A 15224-nucleotide genomic window follows, 5' to 3' on the forward strand; every position below is an offset into this window, starting at 1 on the left:
ACAGGTACATTCTAAAAGTATCAAGTCTTGCCAGCTATCTGCATAACATGACATGGCCCCAGGGGCGGCCTTAGGCATGTGCAAGCTGTGCACCTGCACAGGGCCATCAAACCCCAGGGGCCACCACACCAATATATATCCTTAATATAATAATGCTCTGAGGATGGATACATATTTGTGTGGCGGCCCCTGGCAGGGATTTGGAGGCCTCCGGCTCTGTTCCACTTCCAGACACCCTGACCCCCTCCCCCCCTCTTCACTGGCCTCCGCGCTCCGCCCTGCCCGGACCCCATCTTCTGGGGTTTCCTACCTACGCTCCCTGCCCATGGCCGCCATAAGCCTAGAGCCACCCCTGATGGCCCAAACAACATCTTGTAACTACACAGAGGATGAGTGCCTAAAAGGGAAATACAGTGGGATTCATGTGCTGTATGTGGGAGGCTCGAGCCCCCCCACACAGGTAATTTTTTTTTAAAAGCCCCGGTGGTGGCGGTCTCCGGTGCTGCGGGGAGGGCAGTGTGCCGTCGCAAATTAAATTAATGAGAGCCCCGGGGTTGGCAGTCCCTTGGTCTTGGAGGGGCCTTAGAGTCCCCCTAAACTATAAAAAAAACAATGCCCGGGTGGTGGCGTTCCCCGGGGCTGCGAGGGGGATGCCATGTGCCCCCGCAAATATTTAAACAAACCCCAGGGGTGGTGGTCCCCGGGGCAGTGTGGAGGGTATTGGGCCCCCCCTACATATGTTTTTCACTTGCCCCGGGACCTGGCCGACCCTGGGGCTTAAACTAACGAAGCGCGGGAGCCTGCGCTGTGTTTTTTTTAATTTTCTCTGCCGGATTCGCGCACCCAGGGTGAATTCGGACAATTTTTGGGAAAAAAATGCTTTTTTGGGCCCTGGGGGTCATTGTGGGACCCCCTGAGCAGGCCTAGAGGGTCAGGGTGTTTCTACCCTGCCTCCTTTTCTTGTTTTGTGCCTTAGTTTTTCTGTTGTCTTGGACCTTGGTTACTGAGGCACAAGATAGCAGCCAACACTTCCTGGTTTGGAGTGTTGACAGCCAATTAGCATGAAGCTCGTGTTCGGGAGGGTGCGCAGATCCACTGCACCTCTATATATCGAAACTTTTATATTTTGATGTTCTCAGCAACTACTGAATGGATTTACACCATTTAAGAAAAACAGTTCTTTCTGAGGCAAGGGCTACCTTCATGCAAATTTGGTGTAATTCTGTTCAGCAGTTCGGGCTGTAGCCGTGTCTAAAGTTTCCTATGGGAATTAACATAGAGAAAACACATTTTGGGACCCCTCTTTTTTCTCGCCCCCTGCATTCCGAATCACCCCAAAACTTTCAAGATAGGAGCTGACATGAGCTGGCCATAAGTTTTGAAAATTTTGCGAAGATTCGACAACCTGCGCCAAAGTTATTGGGAAAAGAATAAACGCTTTTTCTATGGATAATAGGTCCCAACTATAACCATCTACTGGCGACCACCAGTAGGAGGTCGCCAGTAGCACCTGTGAAGGGCTGTATGGGTGGTTGAGTGTGTGTATGAGTGTCTTGGTGAGTGAATGGATGCTTCAGTGGTACATGTGTGAGTAACTGCATACGTGAAAGGCAGTGTATATGAGTGTTGGACTGTATAAATTACTATATGTGAGAGTGAGTGATTGTGAGAGTGGCTGTATGGATCAGTGTGTGCTTGTACTAGTTATTGTATTAGAGTGTAAGTATGTGTTAGTATATGTTTAAATAAGTGAGGTGGTGTGTGTATAACTGTACAGGTGAGTAAATGAAAGTGTGATTGAGTATTTCCATGACTGACTAGGTGAGTAACTCTGTGAATGAGAGGCGGTGTGTGAGTGTCTGTATAGATATGTGAGTGCATATGATAATGCTGTATTGATGGCTGACTGTATGTATGAGTGACTGTATGGGTGACTGAGTGGATGTGTGTGTAGAGATAGGAATTAGTGAGTGGATATGTATTAACTGGTACTGGTGTGTTCATGGTTTCGAAAATGATAGTCTGTATTTTAGAGTGGGTGTATCAAGGGTCTGATGAGGTGCATCAGATTGTCACGTAAGTGATGTAATCAGTGATGTCATCAGTGATGGCATTTGAGATGTCATCAGTGATGTCATCAGTGATGTCACTCACCATGTCATGAATGATGTAATATGTGATGTCAGCAGCAGTGCATTGCGGGGCATGAGTTATAGGTAACTCAACTAACTATAACAGAGGAATTTCTATGGTTTTTTATGAGTGAAATGTCCAACTAACATTAACGTTCCTGAAACCTATGTTTTGATCAGTGAATTTCTAAGGTTTTTTAAATGCTAATTTCTAACTATAACGTGCCTTAAACCTACGTTTTTTTCAGTGAATTATCAAAGGTTTTTTAAATGCTAATTTCTAACTATAACGTGCCTGAAACGTATGTTTTTTTCTGTGAATTTCAAAGGTTTTTTAAATGCTAATTTCTAATTATAATGTTCATTAAACCTATGTTTTTTTCTGTGTTTTTTAATTATCATCCCATTCTCAACCAGGTGAAAACTGCAAATCTCACCACTTTTCCATCGATACCTTCCGCCAATAAAATCGCCACAATCGAGAGCCACAACTAACGGTAATGATATGCAAAGTAGGCATTCTCGTGCACAAACAACACAAAAACACCACTTTCCCATATTTTTAATGACCATCCAAATCTGCAATGCAATCCAAAAAGAAGGCGATAAGCAGAATTAGCAGTAACAAATTAACATGAACCTTTAACTGGTGTAAGGAAGTCAACTATCTACAGCGTGAATTGGACCCAACTCACACCCACATCTAAACACCAACACTTGATAAAGCTACTGATCATGCAGCTCCGACACCAAACAAGGCCACAACACCCAGAGCCACCACCACCAGAACCTCCCCCCAGACCACCCCCTCTACTACCTCTGAGGCAGCTCAAAACAAGACAACGGACCTTCCCAAAATACCCTGGTCCCTCAGCCGCACAACAGCTGAATGTTGGGAAATGTGGGAACCAAGTATGTGTGAAGGAGGCAAATCACCCATCAATAATAATGCACACAATGCCAAGTGTAACACTGATGTGCTGCACAGACCTCAGGATGCAAAGCACAAACCTCTCCATGTGGAGATATACTATTGATACTTGTAGTGTATTGCACAGTGGACGCAACCATGTTACCTCAGGCAGTGGGGAAGATCTCGGTCATGTAGCTGTGCTGCTCCCCCACTGGAAGCAGAAGTGGAGTGGGCTGGTCCAACGTGTGCCACTCCAATGTAGGAGTATAAATAAATAGGCCAGGCCCTGGATGTTGCTCACATCTGGGAAGACCAACAAGTCTGCCAGAACGACGGCCCTCACCCTGGCACGTGGCTGCTGCTATGACCGCGTGCCTCCTCCACACAAGCCCCCTGCGAACCCAGCCACACAGCACTGCAGACTTATGGTTGTACTGACTACTGCCTTCGATCTACACTGCGGACAGCAGGGCTCACAATTCAGATGCAGTGGCGATTGCAGATGACGCACTCCAGTACGCATTTCACGTTGTTCCCAGTGCGGCCCGCCGGGACCACGTATCATCGCAGGGTGCGCACACGCAGAGTCCCCCAGGTGTCACTAACTGTGCAGCTCAACTCAACGCCACGTGGCTGTACGCCCATCCTGACCGCTGCCTCCGCCCTACACTGAGCTTAGCACGGTTCACAATTCAAGATTAGTAGCAATGCAAATTGTGTAAGAGACTATAATGGGTTAAGAAGACCAAAGGCTCCCAATTTGTGCAGCTTAAGTCAACGTCACAGGGTGTGGGTCTTTGCTAACTGCTGCCTCCGGCCTACACTGTGGAAGACCAGCGACACGTGGTGCCAACTAACCCTGTTCAGCACTCGCCGGTCCCACATGGGTAACTGTGTCCTGAGTCCTGAATGGCAGCAACCCTAACTTAGTGGCAGCAACCATAGCACCAGACTCCCATCAATCAGTGAGTGATATTTGCATATGGAAGGCCGGCGACACGTGGTGCCACTGAACCTGCACTACGCAGGCCGGTGGAACCACCAACGTATGCACGTGGCTGTGGGCCCTTGTTCATCGCTACCTCTGGTCTACACTCTGGAAGACTGGTGACACATGGTGGCACTAACCGTCTTCAACGTAAGCCGATCCCACATGTGTAACTGTGTCCTGACTCCTGAATGGCAGCAACCCCAACTTAGTGGCAGCGACCATAGCACCAGACTCCCTTCAATCAGTGAGTGATATTTGCACATGGAAGGCCGGCGACAGGTGGTGCCACTGAACCTGCACTACGCAGGCCAATGGGGCCCACCTACATATGCATGTGACTGTGGGCCCTTGCTCACCGCTACCTCTGGCCTACACTGTGGAAGACCGGTGACACATAGTGCAACTTACCGTTTTCAACAGAAGCCGATCGCACGAGTGTAACTGTGTCCTGAGTCCTGAATGGCAGTCACCCCAAGTCCGTGGCAGCGACCACAGCACCACACTCACTACGATCACTGAGGCATATTTCGATATGCAAGGCCGGCAACATGTAGTACCACTAACTATCTTTAACACAAGCCGATCCGACATGTGTAACTGTGTCCTGAGTCCTGAATGGCAGTCACCCCAAGTCTGTGGCAGCGACCACAGCACCCGACTCCCTTCGATCAGTGAGACATATTTCGATATGCAAGGTTGGCGACATGTAGTCCCACTAACCCTCTTTAACACAAGCCGATTCCTCATGTGTAACTGTGTCCTGAGTCCTGAATGGCAGTCACCCCAAGTCCGTGGCAGCGACCACAGCACCACACTCCCTTCGATCAGTGAGGCATATTTCAATATACAAGGCCGGCAACACGTAGTCTTACTAACCCTCTTTAACACAAGCTGATCCCACATGTGTAACTGTGTCCTGAGTCCTGAATGGCAGTCACCCCAAGTCCATTGCAACGACTACAGCAGCACACTTCCTTCTATCGCTGAGGCATATTTCCATATGCAAGGCCGGGGACACGTAGTCCCACTAACCCTCTTTAATACAAGCTGATCCCACATGTGTAACTGTGTCCTGACTCCTGAATTGCAGTGACCCCAAGTCTGTGGCAGCGACCACAGCACCAGACTCCCTTCGATCAGTGAGGCATATTTCCATATGCAAGGCTGGTGACACGTGGTGCCACTAACTCTGTACAACACAAAACAAGCAGAATCCAATAGACAAAAGACATTGGTCCGAGTGCAGCCCCCCTGGATCACGCATAATCGCAGGGTGTACGTACTCGCTGAGCACCAAAGGTACTACTAACTCACTGCACCATAAGTCATCGCAAGGAAGACTGAACAGTTTTATGTCATCAGTGAGGCATACTATCACTCGAAAATCATCCAAAAATACTTATAATATAAAAAGAACAGAACAATAGAAGTACATTAATGATTACAATGCAGTGGTTTAGAAGATGTGGAATGCAAATATGGACATACAGTATGTGGTACATAACTGAATTGCTGTTTCTCTCTATGTCACGTCATATATTACCAAGTCTGAGAAGACAGAATTGAAAGAAATGTGGGAAAAAATGTCACAGAAGACATTTAGCAAAATATTGTACAGCTTCAGCTTAAAGAAGCTTTCACATCGAGAAATTAGATCTTATGAATGTTGGCATCGATAGACATCTGCAAGTTTATATTCAAAGTCAAGAGGAATCATCTGAATAAGTCTAAGTCTTGTTGCAGCACGAAATGGACTTTTAATATAAATCATATAAAACAAGTTTTTGAAGATATAGAGTTACGACTCTTTCACAGTCAAGAGAAGTGTACAAAAAATAACGTGTTGAAGAAGAGATGGAAGATAATACTGATGTGAAGTTTCAAAAAGAAATAACAAAATTTAAAGTAGTTTCTGGTGAAATCCCAAATAAGTATTGCATCCATCAAATCCACACAATATCTTTTTAATATCCTTGCTTCAAGAACTTCTTTTATATCACGTGGTACCACTGAACCTGAACTATGCAAACCGACGACACGTAGTCCCACTAACCCTCTTTAACACAAGCCGATCCCACATGTGTAACTGAGTCCTGAATGGCAGTGAATCCAACTTCGTGGCAGCCACCACAGCACCAAACTCCCTTCAGGTTTATTTGTTGTTTTCTTTAAATAAAATATTTTTTTATGTAAATCTATACATGGCTAAGATTCTTCTTTGTACAACCGCACAGGGACACTTCCGGGCCCAAGAAGGTTGTTGGGGGTATGTTGGTAATGTGGGAAGAGGGTGTGCTACTTGCTGATGTGGGGAGACGAAGCGTGAAAGGGGTATTTCTCACAGAAAGAACTCCAGTATCTTTTCAGAAATGCCTCAGACAGATGCCAGCTAATGGACTGAATCACAAAATGATTTTTCAATAGTTATGTAGTGTGAGTTGTGAACAGTTCGCACCCAAGCTCGCAGAGGGACAACTGCAGCCCCTCGGCTCAACTCGCAGAGGGAGAACTACCAGCCGTTCGCTCTCAAAGGAACAGCAGCGTATTATCTCACAGAGATACAGGCACACTAGCGTACCAGCTCGCAAAGGTAGAGAGCTGCGAGCCGACAGACTGCCTTCTAACTGCATAGCTGCAAATTGGTGATGTTGGGCAGAGTGAGCGTGAAAGAGTTATCTCGCACAGACAGAGCTCCACTATATTAAATTGCCCCCAAGACCCTTCTTTTATATTTTCACTTGATGCGAGAAAGCGTGATTTCAGGACCAAGACCTTTCTCCCTGCCAAATTTGGCGTAATTGCGTTCAGCAGTTTGACCTGTAGCCTTGTCCAAAGTTTCCTATGGAAAATCCATTGAGAAAAGAAACACCTTTTTACACCCACCACATAGCTACCTGTTGCAGGCGTACTCGCTATTAGTGTGCAAGTCAGTGGTCTAGTTGTCAACATGTTATGGCCACTCCCTGAGGGCAGGTGATGGACTACCCTGAGGTGAACATGGACGTTTTCCCACGTTCCTTATTCTGGCATGCTGCAGCATTTGTCTGCATATCGTGGCACTACTCTTGGCGGTACTGACACATACTTTTTTTTAATAAAGTTTCCACATTTTCACATGTCTCCAAATGTGTTGTGTCATGATTTGCATGCCAATGTGTGGGTCACGCACTCTCTGGCTGCCTGCTATACGTGAATTGATACCCCATCCGGACTGTGGGTTTGTACCTATGCGTTCTTATGTGCCTCTTTTGTACTGATGCTTTTGGACGCTTATTGGCCACAGGCGAGTGCATTTGTGTCCTGTGTTCGATTGTGCGAATGTTTGTGTTCTGACAACATTGTTTTGAATGTTGTTGAACTCTGCTTCATATGTGTGTGTGTGCTGCACTATGTGTGAGATGTCCCTTCATGTGAGTTTTTGTTCACCCTTCTCCCTTTCAGGCAGTGTGGTTTTCACTTCTATGCTCGTTCAGTGGTGTGATGTTGGCGGGTTGTGTGACTTGTGCTCCTTGATAGTGTGTTTCATTTTGGCCATTGTTTGTGTATACTTGTGCTGTACTTAATTGTGCATGTGTGCCATTGTGCCCATCTGCCCCCGTCTCCCCACTCCCTGCTTCTTCCTCTTCCTGGTGCTGTTGTGTCTGTAATTTTGTTGCTCAACATATAAATACATGTAATGAACAAATTAGAATAGTTCCTTGATTGTTTTAGGTTTCAAAATTTCTCTCTATTGGTTTCTTTCTAATTTTCCATATAAACAGTTTTTTAATATTCAAGAACACATAGAAGTCAGAAGTGCAACGTATTATATCAACACACTTTCTAGAACATTCTACAACACGTACAGGTTAAAAATTCATCCATTTTTTTAAACCAAACAATATTTTTTTTGCAACATTTTCTCAAACATTTAATGCACGTGCAGGTTAAAAGTTCACAATTGTTTTAAGTTCAAACAGTGCCTTCCAAATGCAAGTAGGAGGTGTGGTTGAGTTGAGCAAATTTTATCCTATGATATGTACTCCACGTTGAAACTGATTTTTGTTAACCAATCATAAAGATGCTTTTCCACAAAACGAATGTGCACCCCACTTTAAAAAACCAATGCTTTTCATCTCCGAATCAAGTATTGTTTTGTATGGCAAAAAAAAGTAGTTCCCCGTCTTTAAACATATCTCATATTCTACGAAGGAACTGCATGAGCTACAGACATCTTTCCATACCTTCCAGCCATATCTTCAAAATGCTAGTGTAGATCGCAGGACATAGCTATGTTTTCTGGTGCAAGAGGTATGCAAAACATAGACATATTGACTTAGACCTAGGTTTACAAAATGTGGACATTAAATGGTTTGCACAGAGAGGATTGAAGTGGCACCAATTGCTACCTTTGGTTAAAACCTCTTTGCATCTTCCACAGCCTGACCTCATGATTGTGCATTGTGGTGGAAATGACTTAGGCTTATGAAGGACACCTTTGGACAATTGATGTTACTTTTCCCTCAAACTGTCTTTGTATATTCCAATATATGCTTAAAACAGAAGTGGAAATGGTCAAAACTATTTTGTCCTCAGATTGAAAAATCTAGGAAGAATGTCAACAAAGCTATGTCTGCATACCTCAGAGACCTTATAATGGGGTCAATCTACAACAACAACATACGTTTTGATATGGCTGATAGCTACAGAATTGATGGAGTACACTTCACAGATCAAGGAAACAGAGTTTTTCTGAATAACCTGAAGTTGTGCATCCGCACCTACATGTAGCCCTAACTAATGAACACAAGGGCTCTTTTTAGAGCCACCCAAAACTGATAACTTAGGCCTGCTATTTTAGAGCCAGGTAACGGCAACTCCCAGACCCTCCCCAAAATGTATTCTTCACACAGCTGTGGCGCAGCGGTTACACCATCTGACTTTGAAGCACAGAGCTCTCGCTTTAATCACCGGCTATAGCGACAGCTCAGGATAGCACCATGTGACTTTGGGCAATAGCTCACTTAATTTCCACGCCAGCCCTCAGCGCTTGCAGACCCGTACGAGTTAGTAGTTTGCACTTTACAAATACCAGATTGATTCAAAACAACCGAACTGAACTTCACACTCCCTCTGTAGCACCCCCCAATCACCATACAGACATCACACTGTTTAAAACAAAAGTTCCTCCTACTACGTACGCACACATGTAAATTGATACTTGTATAGCGCACTACTCACCCGCAAGGGTCTCAAGGCGCTTGTACGAATACCGCTGTGGAACCCATCCTGGCTTTCCCTGTGAGGCGTCCACTCCTGGGCACCCCCAACGTGGAGGCCTGGCATCCTTAGCGTTGTGGGGGCCATTGTGGAGATTAAGCAAGCTATTGCCCAGAGTTGCAGAGTGGGTCTCGATGATTGGAATAGGCACCGAGGCGAGAATTATCAGGTCCGTGGAATTTTGACCCCAAGACCCGCCAAGGCGGGGAATTGAACCCTGGTCCCGGGCTAGACCTCTGCATCAGGGTCTGCCGCTCTCATAATTGAGCCACACTTCTCCACTGCTGACACTACTTAGACAGGTGTGCCGCAGCAGCCAGAAAACATGAGTTCAGAGCACTGGGCTCACGGTTTAATCTCCTGCTCGGGCAGCAGCTCAGCTCATAACCATGTGACTTTGGGCAAAAGCTCACTTAATAGCTCACATAATTTCCAGGTCGGCCTCCAGGGCCTTCAGACCCATAGGGGTGAGTAGTTTGCACTTTTGAAAAACCATATTGATTTACCTTCGCACTCCCTGTATACCACCACCTAAGCACTAGCCCTGGGCGGAGTTGGCGGAGTGGGGCTTCGCGGAGCTACGCGAAGTGGGCGAGAAACTACGCCCACCTCCGCACTCCGCGTAGCCCCACTCCGCATAACCACTGGCCGCCAGCCCCGCCACCCGCCTCCCTCCCGCCCTCCCTAAATACTTTCAAATAAAGGAATGAAATAATTTAAAAAGCACTTACCTTGCCGCCGCTGCCCGCCGCGTCCCCGGGGCTCGCTATCTTCCGTCTTCTTTAGTAATGCGCATGCGCGGGCGGCCGCGCATGCGCATTTTCTCGTGAAAATGCGCATGCGCGGCCGCCCGCGCATGCGCATTACTGAAGAAGATGGAAGATGGAAGATAACGAGCCCCGGGGACGCGGCGGGCAGCGGCGGCAAGGTAAGTGCTTTTTAAATTATTGCATTCCTTTATTTGAAAGTATTTAGGGAGGGCGGGAGGGAGGCGGGTGGCGGCCAGCTACGCTCCGTCTGCGGAGCGTGCGTAGTGCCGCCTGGCTCCGCCAGCTCCGCAAAATGCAGAGTAGGCGGCACTACGCACACTCCGTGCACGGAGCGTAGCTGGCCGCCCACCCCTACTAAGCACCATAACAAGTTACAGTGTTCCAAACAAAACTTTGTATAAAATATTACTGACACTACTTGGACAGCTGTGTCACAGTGCCCAGCGTACATGACTTCACACCATAGGACACACACTTTGGGCTCACGGTTTCGTCCCTGAGTCCAGCAGCAGCTCAATTTAGTAGCATGACACTCTAGGCAATACCTCACTTAATTTCCGTACCCCGCACTTTCAGACCAGTAGGAGTCAGTAGTTCAGCGACTTTATCCCAGAGTCCAGCAGCAGCTCAGCTTACGCCCCCAGGATCATCACACCCATAGGAGTGAGTAGTTTGCACTTTACAAATACGGAATTGATTTGATACACGCAAATTTACCTTCACGCTCCCTGATACCACCCCCTAAGCACCATACACATGTTACAATGTTCGAAACAAAAGTTCCTCCGAGTAGGTATAACTATATGCTGACACTACTTGGACAGGTGTGGCACAGCTGCCAGAGCACATGACTTCACAGCATGAGACACAGTTTGGACGCACGCTTTCATCCCCGAGTTCGGCAGCATTTCAGCTTAGCACCATGAGTCTCTAGACAATACCTCACAATTTCTCCATACCCCAGGACTTTCAGACCAGTAGGAGTCAATAGTTCATCCTAGTAGGTATAAACACATGCTGACACTACTTCCACAGGTGTGCTACAGTGGCCAGGGCACATGACTTCACAGCATGAGCCATACACTTCGGGCTCACGCTTTAATCCCAGAGTCCCGCAGCAGCCCACCTTAGCAGCATCAGACGTCACTTAATTTCCGTACCCCAGCACTTTCAGACCGGTTGGTATGAGTTGTTCACTTGGCACCCCCTGTATAGCACACCCTAAACACCTCACAGAGGTTACAGTGCTCCTACCCTCCTCTTTCCTACTCTTTCTGCCCTTTTTTTCCCCTTATTCACTTCAACAGAATCACAAAATGGCGGCCAACACTTCCTAGTTGCAACCGCTTGCACAGCTCGCAGCCAATAAGCAGCAAGCTTATGCTCGTAACACCTCAGCCAATCAGATGGCAGAATTTCCAAATATCGAAAACTGTAAATGTTGACATTTCTCCAGAACTGCTGAACGGATCTACACCAAATAAACAAAAGTGTGCTCTCTAGACGAAGACCCTTCTCCCTGCCAAATTTTGGGTAATTCCGTTCACCTGTTCGACCTGTAACCTTGTCTAAAGTTTCCTAAGGAAATTAACATGGAGAAACATGTTTTGGGACCCCCCTTCTTTCTCGGTCCCCCCTTGATGAATCTTCGCCAAACTTTTACCATAGGAGCAGATATGAACAAAGCATGTGTTTGGAGAATTTCATGAGGATTCATCAAACAACGCCAAAGTTATAAGCAAAACAAAAAATGCTCTTCCTATAGAAAATTGATCCTAACTATAACTACCTACTGGCGACCGCCAGTAGGTAATATGTATGTGTGTATATATATATATACCCACTTAGGGAAAATAATGAATAGCTCGAAGGACTAGATGTCCCACAATGCAATATTGGTAATATGTTAATGCAGCTGGGATCACGAGGCCAGCCACCAATAAAAACATGCAAATTTAAACGAGCACTCACCGCGCCTTTTCATTTTCACGTGCAGGAGCCATTGCACAAGAAGTACACAGACAATAGCCTTTGAAAAAGAGGTTTTCCTTGAAACGCGTCAGGCTCAGTCAAATGAACATTGCAGCAGGCTGAAACCAAAGTCCTGGATGGGAGGCGAGCCGAGTGTGCTCCTCTGAGCTTCTGGGCAATTGGTATTACATATATATATATATATATGTTAGAACCGGCTGTCTCTAGTTGGCAGAGGTATACACTTCTGACAAATAGGGACACTCCTTTTCTAGTCAGGGCAAGGGGATCACACCCTTTGATAACCCCTGCTCACCCCCTCGGTAGCTTGGCAGAGCAGTACAGGCTTATCTCAGAGGCTGTGCGTTAAGCAATTATGACCACATACAGTAATAAAGTGAATACACTACAAATGGACACGACACCGTAGTATTATAAAAATAAGTATTTTTATATAAGACTTAGCACAAGACCAAATAACGGCAAAGCTGTACACAATCGGAATAAATACGTTCGGGAAGGAAAAAGGATAGTTCAAAGGTAGTTTCTTCTTTAGCACAAATAGTCTTTTAGTAACAAGCAAATCTTCTTCTTGGAAACACAGTTCTTTAGCAACAGGGTAACCCACACGGGGCTACACGACGTCAAGGCAAAGTTAATCCAAAGGTTCGGCGTCGACCGCGAGGAGCGCTGCGTCAAGCCTGGAGTCACACGGACCCCCAACAACACAGTACCTTTAGGAAAATGAAGCACACGAGGATCAGCGGCGTCGAGCAATCCGGCGTCGCGTCTTCGGTGTCGATCAGGCCTCAGCAGGCGTCGTCGATGATGCGGTTGCACAGAGTGAGCAGCGCTCACGGCGTCGAAGGGCACACGGGTGATGCGATCAGCAGCGGTGCAGACACGAGGTCCTCTGGAGCTAGAGCCGTACTCCCACTCACTGGCGTTGCTGCTGGCGTCGGTCGGGCCCATCGTCCGGTCGTCGTGATTGCTGTTCCTTTCAGAGGTGCTGGATTCACACTCCCAGCGAGATAGCACTTTTAGCAGATGAAGTCCTTTAGCCCTGTGACTTCAGCAGGAGACTGGCACTCTTCCAGTCCTTGGAGATTTTCTTAGCAAGCGTGAGAGTACACACACAGTTCCTCTCTCCTGGTTCCTTGGCAAAAAGAAAGAAGCACGGCAGGATTCCCCCAACAACAGCACACTGGCAGAAGGGGTAGGCAGTCCTTTAGATCAGCAGGCTTCTTGTCCTTGGTTACAGGGTTCCTTGTCAGAAGTGATCTGATTTCCTAGTTCAGGGGTCCTTCTCTTATACCCCTTTTCGTCTTTGATCCCTTTGTCTATGCCGGGGGTTTCCCAACATCCTGGGTCTGCGGTGGGTGGAGCTAGGTAGTCACACCTGGTCTATTCATTGAGCCGGGCAGAGTCCTCAGACGCCCCGCAGGAGGTGGAGCCAGCATTGATACCGGCCGGAGCAGAGCTATCGCCCTCCTGGCAGGAGGTGGGGCTAGGATCGTCCATGGCAGGTACAGAGCCATCAGTCGCTTGGCAGGAGGTGGAGCCAGCATTGTATCAGGCAAGGCAGGCTATCAACAACTACTCTCCCCCTACTCTCAGCGTAAATGTCCCACTCATCCCACACTGACTCATCCAGACCTCTTGGAGCCACCCAGCTCCCGTCACACACACGCAAGACCAGCAGAGACCAGATATGGTTAGACAAGAAAATAGACACTTTCTAAAAGTGCTATTTTCGAACCCAGAGTCCAAAAACCATCCACACCAACGGATGCGTAATTAAACCCCGAGTTCAGGGATACCAAACTCGACATTGCACCGTACTCTCCGAGCCAGCTAGGATCATAGCATTAATAATCCCGGCGGCCCATCCTAAGCAATGGAGAGCAGGTTACCTCGCAATATTGAAGCACGAAGATGGTGGTACTTCACTATCAGGACATGCCAACTTGGTCAGGCGTGTCCTACCTTACACTTACAATGCACCCTGCCCGCAGGCCTACCATAGGGGTGACTAATATGAAGTTAAGGGAAGGTTGGAGGGGCTGGCAAGTAGGTATACTTGCGCAGCCTGCGTGACAGTACGAGACTGCACGTGGGTCTCGCAATGACCGACCCGTAGACATTCTTTTACGAGGCCGCTCCTGTGGGTGGCACAACACGTGCTGCAAGCCCACGAGCGGCATTTGCATTTACAAGCCCCGACACTCCTGGTGCACTAGACTAGGGACTGACAGTAAACCAAATAAGCCAAACATGGATACAATAGACACATCAATTTAAAATCGGGAGCACTTGCGCTATGGCACTGAACAGCAGTGACACAGCGCCCAAAGCATATACCAGCAAAACATCGTAAAACAGTAGAGGCAAACAGAAAAAATGGAGGAGAGACTCAAGCCAATGATGTCAGGTCTAACACGTGTCCCCTCCAGCTGAAATGTGGGGAGAACTACCCTTAACCTAGGGAGTCCTCATCACTAAGGCGGAAAAATCTGGACAGACCATCAGCATTGGCGTGATCTGTACCAGGGCGGTGTTCCACCGTAAAGTCCATCCCCTGTAGAGAAATAGACCACCTCAACAGTTTCGGATTTTCACCCCTCATGTGCATCAACCATTTGAGGGGCCTGTGGTCTGTCTGAACCCGGAAGTGGGTCCCAAACAGGTAGGGTCTCAGCTTCTTCAGCGCCCAGACCACAGCAAATGCTTCTCTCTCTATCGCACTCCACCTCGTTTCCCTGGGAAGTAACCTCCTACTGATGAAGGCTACAGGCAAGTCTCGGCCCTCTTCATTCACCTGAGCTAGAACAGCCCCCACGCCATGCTCTGAAGCGTCCGTCTGAACAATGAATTCTTTCGAAAAGTCGGGTGCCTGGAGTATAGGTGCTGTGCACATTGCAGTTTTCAGGGTGTCAAAGGCCGTTTGACAGGCATCAGTCCAGATCACGTTTCGTGGCTGCTTCCTGGAAGTCAGCGAAGTCAAGGGGTGCACGATGTTGCCGTAATCCTTGACAAACCTCCTGTAATAACCCGTGAGTCCTAAGAAGGCTCTCACCTGCGTTTGGGTTTTGGGCGGCGCCGAACCAGGATGGTATCAATCTTGGGTTGCAGGGGGGCAACCTTGCCGCTCCCTACTTGGTGCCCCAAGTACACCATAGAACCCTGCC

This window comes from Lissotriton vulgaris, chromosome 1_1 (genome assembly GCF_964263255.1).
Source record: "Lissotriton vulgaris chromosome 1_1, aLisVul1.2, whole genome shotgun sequence".
Taxonomy (NCBI): domain Eukaryota; kingdom Metazoa; phylum Chordata; class Amphibia; order Caudata; family Salamandridae; genus Lissotriton; species Lissotriton vulgaris.